Below are 9,658 nucleotides of genomic sequence, written 5' to 3'. Positions count from 1 at the left end.
TGGCGATGAGAACACAAAAGGACATCATTCCGTCCGTTCATGAGCAGACACTCCAGATGCCACCTCTTATCCATGGAGACCTAATTAAGAGTGATGTCTGTTGAAGGGTACAATGGCAAATAAAGTTCCTAACAACTCCCCACATCTGCTGCACTCCAGTCTTCCTGCATCACTCAGCGTTACCTGGAACAATAACAATTTCCCGGAGGTACGGTGACACCAAGCCCGTGGCATCGATGTGTTTGTCCACACCAAGGAGCTCAGCAAGAATCCACCTCTTCACTGCGCCGACACAGACACACGCTGCAGCTTACTTACAAACAAAGGAGGATACAAACATGTATATATAGAGATATATAAAAGCAGAAACACACGCACACAAACGCACTAATTTGTCTCTATAACGTGGGTTAATGTATCACTTAATTACACAGGCAGCTCTCGTGTCTGTCTGATATTAAATTAAGATGATGTGAGATTAAATTAACAAAATCCCTGCCTCACAGGAGCGGTGAGATGCTGTAGGAGTCTGCCAGTGGAAGTGAATGATGAAATACATTCAGGTGACGCTATGATTCATATCTGAGATCTGAGAGCGGCATTAGGGCTGAAGATGATACCACACGGTAGAACTGACAAAAGAGAAACACAGGTAAAACTGTCATCTGCCCTACTTCAGTAGCTTCTAAAGTGCTTTCTCAGGTGGATGGCTGGAGGGCGGATGCTGAGGGAAAAGCGCATCAGTGCAGTTAAACAGAGCAGCTCATGGATGGGATTCTTTTCAAAGCCGTGCCTCCCACAAGCAGCCAGGTTTTCATATCCCGCCTCTCAGGTGGCTTCTCACAAATGATTACCTCATTTACTTGCAAAGAAAAACTCCAAATTGAAACTCTCACTGATTTCAGACAACAGGGCCTCAGGTGGCGCTGCCGTGTCTTCGTTTATTTACCGGCTTTATGCTTTTATTGTCACTGCAACCAGGCTTGGGGGCTCCATTGAAAGCTTATCTTGGGGCATACATTTTATTTAGAAATAGATGAAGATGTGGAAAGCCATCCAGCTAAGAATGTGATTTATCTATTTTGCTTCAGGAGCATTTGGCAGATGGAAGCAGTGACACAGGCAATAGCCACCAAGGTCACAGAGAGGTGTCGAATGCTGTCATGAGGGAGACCTGAGCTGTTATTGCATGTTAACCTGAACCTCCCTTTTCATTCTCCACACTCCGTGAGGAGATCCTGCTCACTGTGTGATTCACTTCCTCCTTGTTTCAACCTATAAAACAGGCCGCCATTGTTTTGGCTGCATCACATTTCCATGTCTATAACACTGTTGTCCCACTTTTCAAAGGAGGCACGTGACTGGTGCTGGTTCAGTCGGCATACACTGACACCGTAATTGGGTTAAACAGAAAGCCCCAAAATAGACTGCAGCCTGTTCCTTCAGGACCCCTCCTGTTCCTCCTGTGTTGCCATGCCTAAAACCACAGCTCTGATTCAACACTGGATCCCAGTCATGCAGAGTCAACATTTCCTGTTCAGATTCGAGAGAGAGAGGCCAGCCAACCAGGGAGAAGAATACAAACGGCTGCCTAACAGCGGAGCCTACTTGCATATGAATGTTTGATTTATTTACTGTTCTCTCTCAGGGAGGAGTTTTGCTGCTTAAGGCACAGCGTCCATCCACAGAAGAGACATAAGCACCCCGCTGTGGCAAGATTTGATAGCACAAAATTCTCATGTAAGAACTTCCGTCAGGGACTTTAGTGTATGTGCCTGGATGTAGTATTGTGCTTCACAGCAATCCCAAACATATTTTTATGGGTTTACACTAAGTTCTTTTTTCTGCAGAAGCATACTGCTAGTTTTAGAAAGGTCTCTCAATATGTGGTGTATTTACCCTCCATAAGCTCAGCTGCATTCAGAAAGTCAATGTTCTGCGCTGGATTTCCAAAGCAGCACAATGGTGGATTTCTGAAAGACACAGTTTGATTTTTCAAGCGCTGCTGTTGTTCGTGTAATAATGTGGGCCTTTAAAGTAATTGATGAAACTGGCAGTGATTGCTAGCGATTACCCGTATATGATTGCACAGCCAGAAGTGCATCATATGGAGTGCACTCGTTCGGGGTGTGCATCATAAACATAAACAGTTTTTTCTCTATTTCTGCGCTTCTGCAGAGTCCCAGGGGACAACACAAACATGAAGGACTGCATCTTATCAGGGGCTAAGAGAAGCAGAGATGATTAGAAAGCAATTAATTAAGAGAGATTCAATTATGACTGTAAAATAAGTAAATGGATTCATCAAATAAAGTCACAATAAAAGGATTTAGAAATGACAAAATAATTGATGCATAGCTAAATCAGAAATTAACATTAATGCCTAATTAAATGGTGGGATGTGTAAATCAACTCGATGACCCACTTTTTAATGGCAAAAGAAACACAGTAATTTACAGTATGTATGCATTTTACACAACATGACATTTCATGTATTCCTTTTAACAATTCACTGAGCTGCGCTTCCCCTACTGCTGTCAGATTTCTGTTCTCACGCATATGCATCTCACAATAATAAGATTTATCTCTCAAAATGTTGAGTCATTTTTGAAACATTGGATCCATGATTTCAGACATGAAAGGTAGACAAAAAGCAGCTCCTCATTTTGAGACAGCGAACGTCAATTTTTGATGGCTGAAATGACGATGATCCGCTGCAGCTAGCTAGCTAATCTAATTTAATCTGTCTGGCTGACTCTAATGTTTCCTGCTGAGTTATATTAAAGCAAGAATCCTGTCAAAGTGGTCTTACTGGAATGCACTTGGCTGCAGACATGAGCTAAAAGACTGAGGCAAACCTACAGAGCATTTGAATTTGAATCGGCTGCTTCCGACAGTTTTATGGAGCTTCATGTCAGACTTCAGTGCATCGGCTTGCTGGCTGGCATGTAACTTCAGTGTGTTGATTCGCTCTCACTTAATAATATTTAAAATATTGGGGTTTGTGAGGTTAGTGGATTAACTGTTTAAGTTACTATTGTACAGTGTGATGGCTCGTGGCAGGAATGATTTCCCGAAGTGGTCCTTATGACAGCGGACCTGGAGCAGTCTGTTAGAGAAGGAGCTCCGCTGTCTGTCCACGAGGTGGTGAAGAGGATTTTCAGGGTTATCCATGATGGATAACAGTCTGTCCAGTGTCCTCCTCTCCACCACCTCCTCAAAAGTGTCTTGTTTGCAACCAATGATGGAGCCGGCCTTCCTGATCAGTTTGTTCAGCCTGTTGGTGTCACTGGCTCCGATGCTGCTCCCCCAGCACACTGCAGCAAAGAAGAGTGCACTGACAACAACAGACTGATAAAAGATCTCCAACATCCTGCTGCACACATTGAATGATCTGAGCCTCCTCAGGAAATAGAGTCTGCTCATCCCCTTCTTATACACAGCGTTGATGTTAGTTTTCCAGTTCAGTCTGTTGTCTAGGTGCACTTTGAGGTTTTTGTAATCCTCAACCACTGCGACATTCTCCCCCAGAACACACAGTGGTTGTGTGATCATCCCATTGCCTCTGAAATCAGTAACCATCTCCTTGGTCTTGGCCACGTTAAGCAGCAGGTGATTTCTACCCGACCATTCCACAAGATTGTCCACTACTGCTCTGTATTCCTCCTCTCGTCCATCCTTTAAACACCCCACCACCGCTGAGTCCTCTGAAAACTTCTGTAGGTGGCACGATGAAGAGTTGTACTGAAAGTCTGAGGTGTACAGGGTAGAGAAAGAGAAAAGGAGACAGAACAGTCCCCTGTGGTGCTCCTGTACTACTTTCCACGGTCTCAGACAGAACGTTGCCCAGTCGGACAAACTGCGGTCTGTCTGTCAGGTAGTCAGTAATCCAGGAGATTGTGGGTGCATTGACTCCCATCACTTGCAGCTTCTCACCCAGGAGCAGCGGCTGAATGGTATTAAACGCACTAGAGAAATCAAAGAAAGTGATCCTCACAGTGCTGCTGCTATAGTCCAGGTGGGAGCGAGCACGCCTCTCCAGCACCTTCATCATGAGCGATGTAAGGGCAACGGGTCTGTAGTCGTTGGACCAGATGGAGATTTCTTCTTTGGAACAGGAACCATGCAGGACGTCTTCCACAGCACTGGGACTCTCTGCAGGCTGAGGCTCAGGTTGAAGAGGTGTGCCAGGATCACGGACAGTTTGTTGGTACAAGACCTCAGGACTCTGGAACTGATACCGTCAGGGCCAGCAGCCTTGCCCAGGTGCAGCATCTCCAGCTGTCTTCTTACCTGGTCTGCAGTCAGGCAGGGGATGGTGCTGGTGGAGGGGGTGCTGCGGTGGATGGAGAGCTTGGCCAGAGGGGGGTTGTGGAGGCCATTGTGGATAGCGGGGAGGTGTGAAGGGGTGGGGGACTGTAGGACCACTCCTGGTTGTGAGCTAAACCTGATGAAAAAGTGGTTTAGCTCACTGGCCTTCTCAAGGCTGCCAGCTGGTGGTCTGTCTCTTGCCTTGAGCCCTGTGATCTCCTTCATGCCTGTCCACACATCCTTCACTCTCTTCTGCTGGAGTGGTGTTCAACTTGTTTCTGCTACAGACGCATCCCCATCGCTTCAACATGCAGAGAATTCCAAAATCATGAGAGGCAGGTGATCACTGGTTGGGGGAGGGGTTTGGCAAGCAGTTAATTAGTACCAATTTTGACATTTTTGACAAAGTGCTACTAATTTTGCCATAACAAATGACAATTTTTGGGCATCAGTTTTGCCCACTTTGGGGTGCAGTGCATCATATGTCTGTGGAAAATGACTTCTCGTTTTTGTTTTCGTCCTGCATGTTTGGCATTATGAGTCATTGTTACTGGACTTCATCTGACTTGATTGACAGCGATGTAAAGTTATCTTGCCTTTTTTTCTTCTTCTGTGGATCTGTGTCTCATTGTGTGTGTGGGCGAGTGGATGTTCTTTAAAATTCATCTCAAATCATCAGACCCTTTCAACGCTCAGTTAGCTCGGGTTTAGCCCTCATTGATTATTCTGATGGCGCAACTCACTCAAAGGGCACAAGGCCTCAGCTCATGCATAACATAGACAATATTCAAGTCAAATGTTTCACTCCATTCTTCTTATTTTAAAAGGAAACTTTCAGCAGCATTGTTGAAACACTCATTACCAAAGACTCGTCTCAGTCTTCTCTCTGGACTCACAGGAAAACATTTGATCTACATATTCAGATTTCCTGTGCTGCTGTATCGTTGTTGTGCCTCACCACCATTCGCTGTACAGTTTTGTTATTGCGGAAGTCGCAGCCAAGTAAAGAAGATTGCATTTCTGAATAATACATTCTCCACAGGATACTTGGACGTTCTCGGGATTAACATATGTGTTGTGTAGATATTAATATTTCTGAATAATATCATGCTGTGCTGACGGAGTGGAATGACAGTTAACACAGCAGGGGCAGAAGTCTTTCCACTATAGAGGAAACTTCTCCCTGTGAGGTACTTCAAACCAGCCATGAGGAAAACTTTGGGGAACACTGGGGACAAGACAAAACTCTCGTGGTTTCACAGCTCTGTAAGATATACTCAGCCTGGCAGGGGTCAGTGTGTGGGTGATCTGAGACACTGTTTGAAGGATCAAGAAATAAAACGAACAACGTGGAGAAGATAAGCAGCAAGTGAGCGTCCCTGCACACTTCGATGTCTTCCTTTTTTTGCACACGACTTTTGCATTCAAACAGCCGAGGAACATGTAAAACTACTCTCCGCCAATATCAGGCAACACTTCATGCATTCATTTGTTTTCTGGGGGCATTTTAACTATTGTTCATTTGCGGAAAATGCATGCTGGGTAGTGGTGGATGACAGCCTCTAAGTGCCCTTGTAAATGTAAGTGTTCTGGATAAAAAGATCATTGTACAACAAGATTTACTCATGATGAGGTATTTCATCTTCATATTGCAGTCACAAGTGTTCCTGCATTTAAGCACAAAGACTATTGAAGAATATTACCATGGAAACGGTACAGTGCACAGACCAGTATAGGTAATGGCAAATAGCCTGAACCTCAGCATCGTGGGTAACATTATCATACACTAGATAATTTGTGGTGTCGTAAACAGAATGTGTTCTTATGAAACAAATGACCTAATAGTTCATATAAACAACAGAGACAGAGATGTGCATGTGGGCATGCTCATTATGCGGAAACTGGCACACTACCTTGTCAAGAATAAAAGAAAGAAAAACCTCCCTGGTTTTTCTCGCTTCTGCACAATCAAGGTCATCTCTTGACTTTTCATTAGCATGGAATTGTATGAATTATAGGGCACAGTGGTGAGAGGTTCTGCCACAGTAAAGTATCCTCGGGGCTGGGATATTTTGGATTTGTGAACCCTGCATCGCTCCCAGTTTATTGGCACCTTGCATCCATCTTCTGTCTTATACCATTACTCAATCATGTAACATGTAGAGCCCATTTTAAAAGAGGAGACAAGATCTATCCATTTTGCTGATCACTATTTAGCTCATTCCAGCACCCGCTAATGATGATAATTGAAGACAGTGCCGCCTGGGTGACAGTTTGGCATTACCCGCTCATTAATCTATTCATCTTACACTCAGATTAATGGGCTGACTGTGATCCTGATGACCTCTGGTCTGCAGGGACCTCTGTCACGTGCTTGGGTCACATACACCTCCTCCTCCTGCAGACACACTGCTGGAAGAACAAGTGTAAAGGAATCTAGGCTATGTGGGGAAAAAAAACAGAATGACTGATAATGTAGCTCGGGCTGCCTGCCAAAAGGAAAATAAAGATGTAATTAGAAAGTAAAATGAACACAGATTTGCTACTGTACACATATTTTATCGTGCATTCCCAGAGCACACGCAGCCTCTCATACAGTACTCACACACACAAATGGCTTTGTGCTCCAACAAACAAAAATCAATAATGATTTCACACAGCTAATCAAACAGCATCTTTTTGGATTTTGGACAGAAAAGCAGTTGATTCGAATTGAATAAACCCTATTCAGCGTTAAAGCAGTCGCTTTGCCTTCTCAGCAAGCCCAGTTTTATTGACTAGATCTGAGCTCCACAAGGGTACCTCAAAATACTCAGAGCCAGAGAAGCAGAGCCCACGATTTCTTTCTATGGCACTTGCTTTTAGACTTCTCTATGAGTCTGCGAGTCCGTGTGTAATGTTGTCACATGACGCTGTCCTGTGTTCTTTTCCTAATCCGAGGTTTATGACTCGGGCTGCACAGGTTCGGGTGTCTAATGGGAGTTATGATAAAGAATGCTGAGGCATTGACACAAGGATGATTTATTGTACAGTAGTCACTGGAGGTGTGCACGGGCTGTGCCACCCAGGGAGATGCCTTCCATCACATCTCATTTGCATTCACTCGATTTTCTGCCGACGATGACTCACACCACTAATGAGGCACCCACAGGACAGGAGAGCGTTCAGCTCACAGCTACACTGGTGTTTTATCTTTCACTGCAAACATGTGTGGCTCTTCACCAAAGCCTGCACATGCATGGAAGCTGTGTTTGATCTGTCAGGGTACCTAATGGTTATTGCATGTTTGTTGTAACACAGGGTCACCTGGTTGTGACTGTGCACAGGTGTGTAAAAACCCTTCGCCGTAGCTTTGACTCAGATCATTTGAGGTATTATGACTGTGACATTACTTTCAAATGAACTGACGCTTGACATAAATGCCTCAAAATGTCCAAATGTCAGATTTTGATGTCCAATTTCACCACCTGTACACTACATGACACCACATACTGTTCCATTACACATGTTTGTTTTCATCAAAGGTACAATAACTTTCAGTGTGGCAGTCTATTACAGTTTAACCCTCCCACTCCAGACTCCTGGTGGCTGGAAAAAGAGTCAGAGTTGGTTAAATTCATTATATGCACAAAACCCACAAAGGTCTGTTCCAATAGAAAACTGCATATGAATATTTACATTATTTATTGCACATGTGCATATGTTGGGTGATGTGTAGACTGAGCAATCAGTGCACAAAGCACATGCACATTTTTCCAAATCAGTAAGTGTGATTTACGCCTCCCTTCAAAGTTTATGTGATATTAAATAATTACAAAAAAGCAAGTTTTCATTCCCTGTGAATGAACATTAAGTCACATCTGCATGCCTGAATCACCCGACATGAACGGAATTGGTCAACAAATCCTTGTACTTTAACAACCAAATAGGTCGATTGTCAGTGACTCCCAAAACAAGATATATCACTGCTGGGCCGGCTGGTACGATGAAGGTGACAGACCTTTGTCCTCACATTGTTAATTTTGTGAAATGGTTGCAGTATGCTTAGGTTTACGTACCAAAACTACTTGATTAGGTTTAGGAACAGGTCATAGGTTCAAATAAGTCTGTCACTGTTACACACATGATGCAGCTTAAAGTAGGTCAACGATGACTTGTGGTTTCACACAGGACATGAAGAGCACTCTCCAGTCTCTCGTCATCATAACTGTGGCCATTAGCGGTTACCAAGGTTACCAATGGCAATAAACAAAGATATGGGTGGTAACTACCTGCTTGCACAGTCAACCAATTCAGTGTTTTTTTCTTCTGAGGACAGGCTGATTTGATTGCACTATTTGGAGTTTTTTTTCTCATATCCTCTGGTGCATTAAGGTATGTTACACTTATGTACTGTGCAGTCAAGCACTTGGTTCATCTGGATGTGATTGTTTTATATCAGAAAAGCTGCTCATTCAATACATGCAGTAGATTATGAAAACACTGTACTATCTGAGAGCCGGCAGTGCGCTGTGGGCATGACAGGCAGAGAGATAAGCTAAAGACATGAAATGTAATATTGTCTCCACACCAGTAGTGGAGAAATCTCTTTGCTGGCAACTTTTATTATGTTTTGACGCATGTGCAGTGTACTGACACAAACTACTGTTGCAATGATTTAACAAAATACAGCAGAATAGGAAGATATACTGTAAATGGATGAGTTTCAGTCTATAAAAAGCAATTTTATGACATTAATGCAATAACATTTTAATTAAAAATCATCTGCATTCATTTTTAAACCCTGTTTTCAGTTGTGTACTGCTGTGAAACTCACCTTGGCCAGCACTCACAGACAGAGAAGCAGCTTGGGGTTTAATCATTCAAACCTACACTGTGGACCTTTTTCTCCTTTCATTCTTTCTCTCTGTCTAATAAATCCTTCCCTGATAATAAAGCAGCTCTGCAATGAAAAAACCTTTGCAAAGTCAAAATGAGCATGTAAATTGAAATTTACGACTCTAATAACGATGCACAGTGTCATTTGAATAATTTCCCTCTCATATCCTCTTTAGTCATTCTTCGCAGGGGGAATAATTGTTCTGTGGGTTTCTCTTCGAACAATAAACACCAAAGGCAGGAACATACCCGGAAACTTTCCTGCTGAAGTGACATATTGACCTTACTTAAACATACGCGTTAGGCAATAAAGTAATAAATCAAAAGTGTTCAGAGTATTTAACTTTGAAAATACATGCTCATGTGAACTCCCAGTTGTAATATAAAATGTCTTCCTCGAGGATGCTGAATCATTATTTTCAGTTTGTTCAGTCAGATCATGCCAACATTCTGTGAACGCAGCTCTTTG

This window comes from Chaetodon auriga, chromosome 11 (genome assembly GCF_051107435.1).
Source record: "Chaetodon auriga isolate fChaAug3 chromosome 11, fChaAug3.hap1, whole genome shotgun sequence".
NCBI classification, from domain to species: domain Eukaryota; kingdom Metazoa; phylum Chordata; class Actinopteri; order Chaetodontiformes; family Chaetodontidae; genus Chaetodon; species Chaetodon auriga.
The sequence above is the reverse complement of the archived record's forward strand: the minus strand, read 5'-3'. Positions refer to the sequence as shown.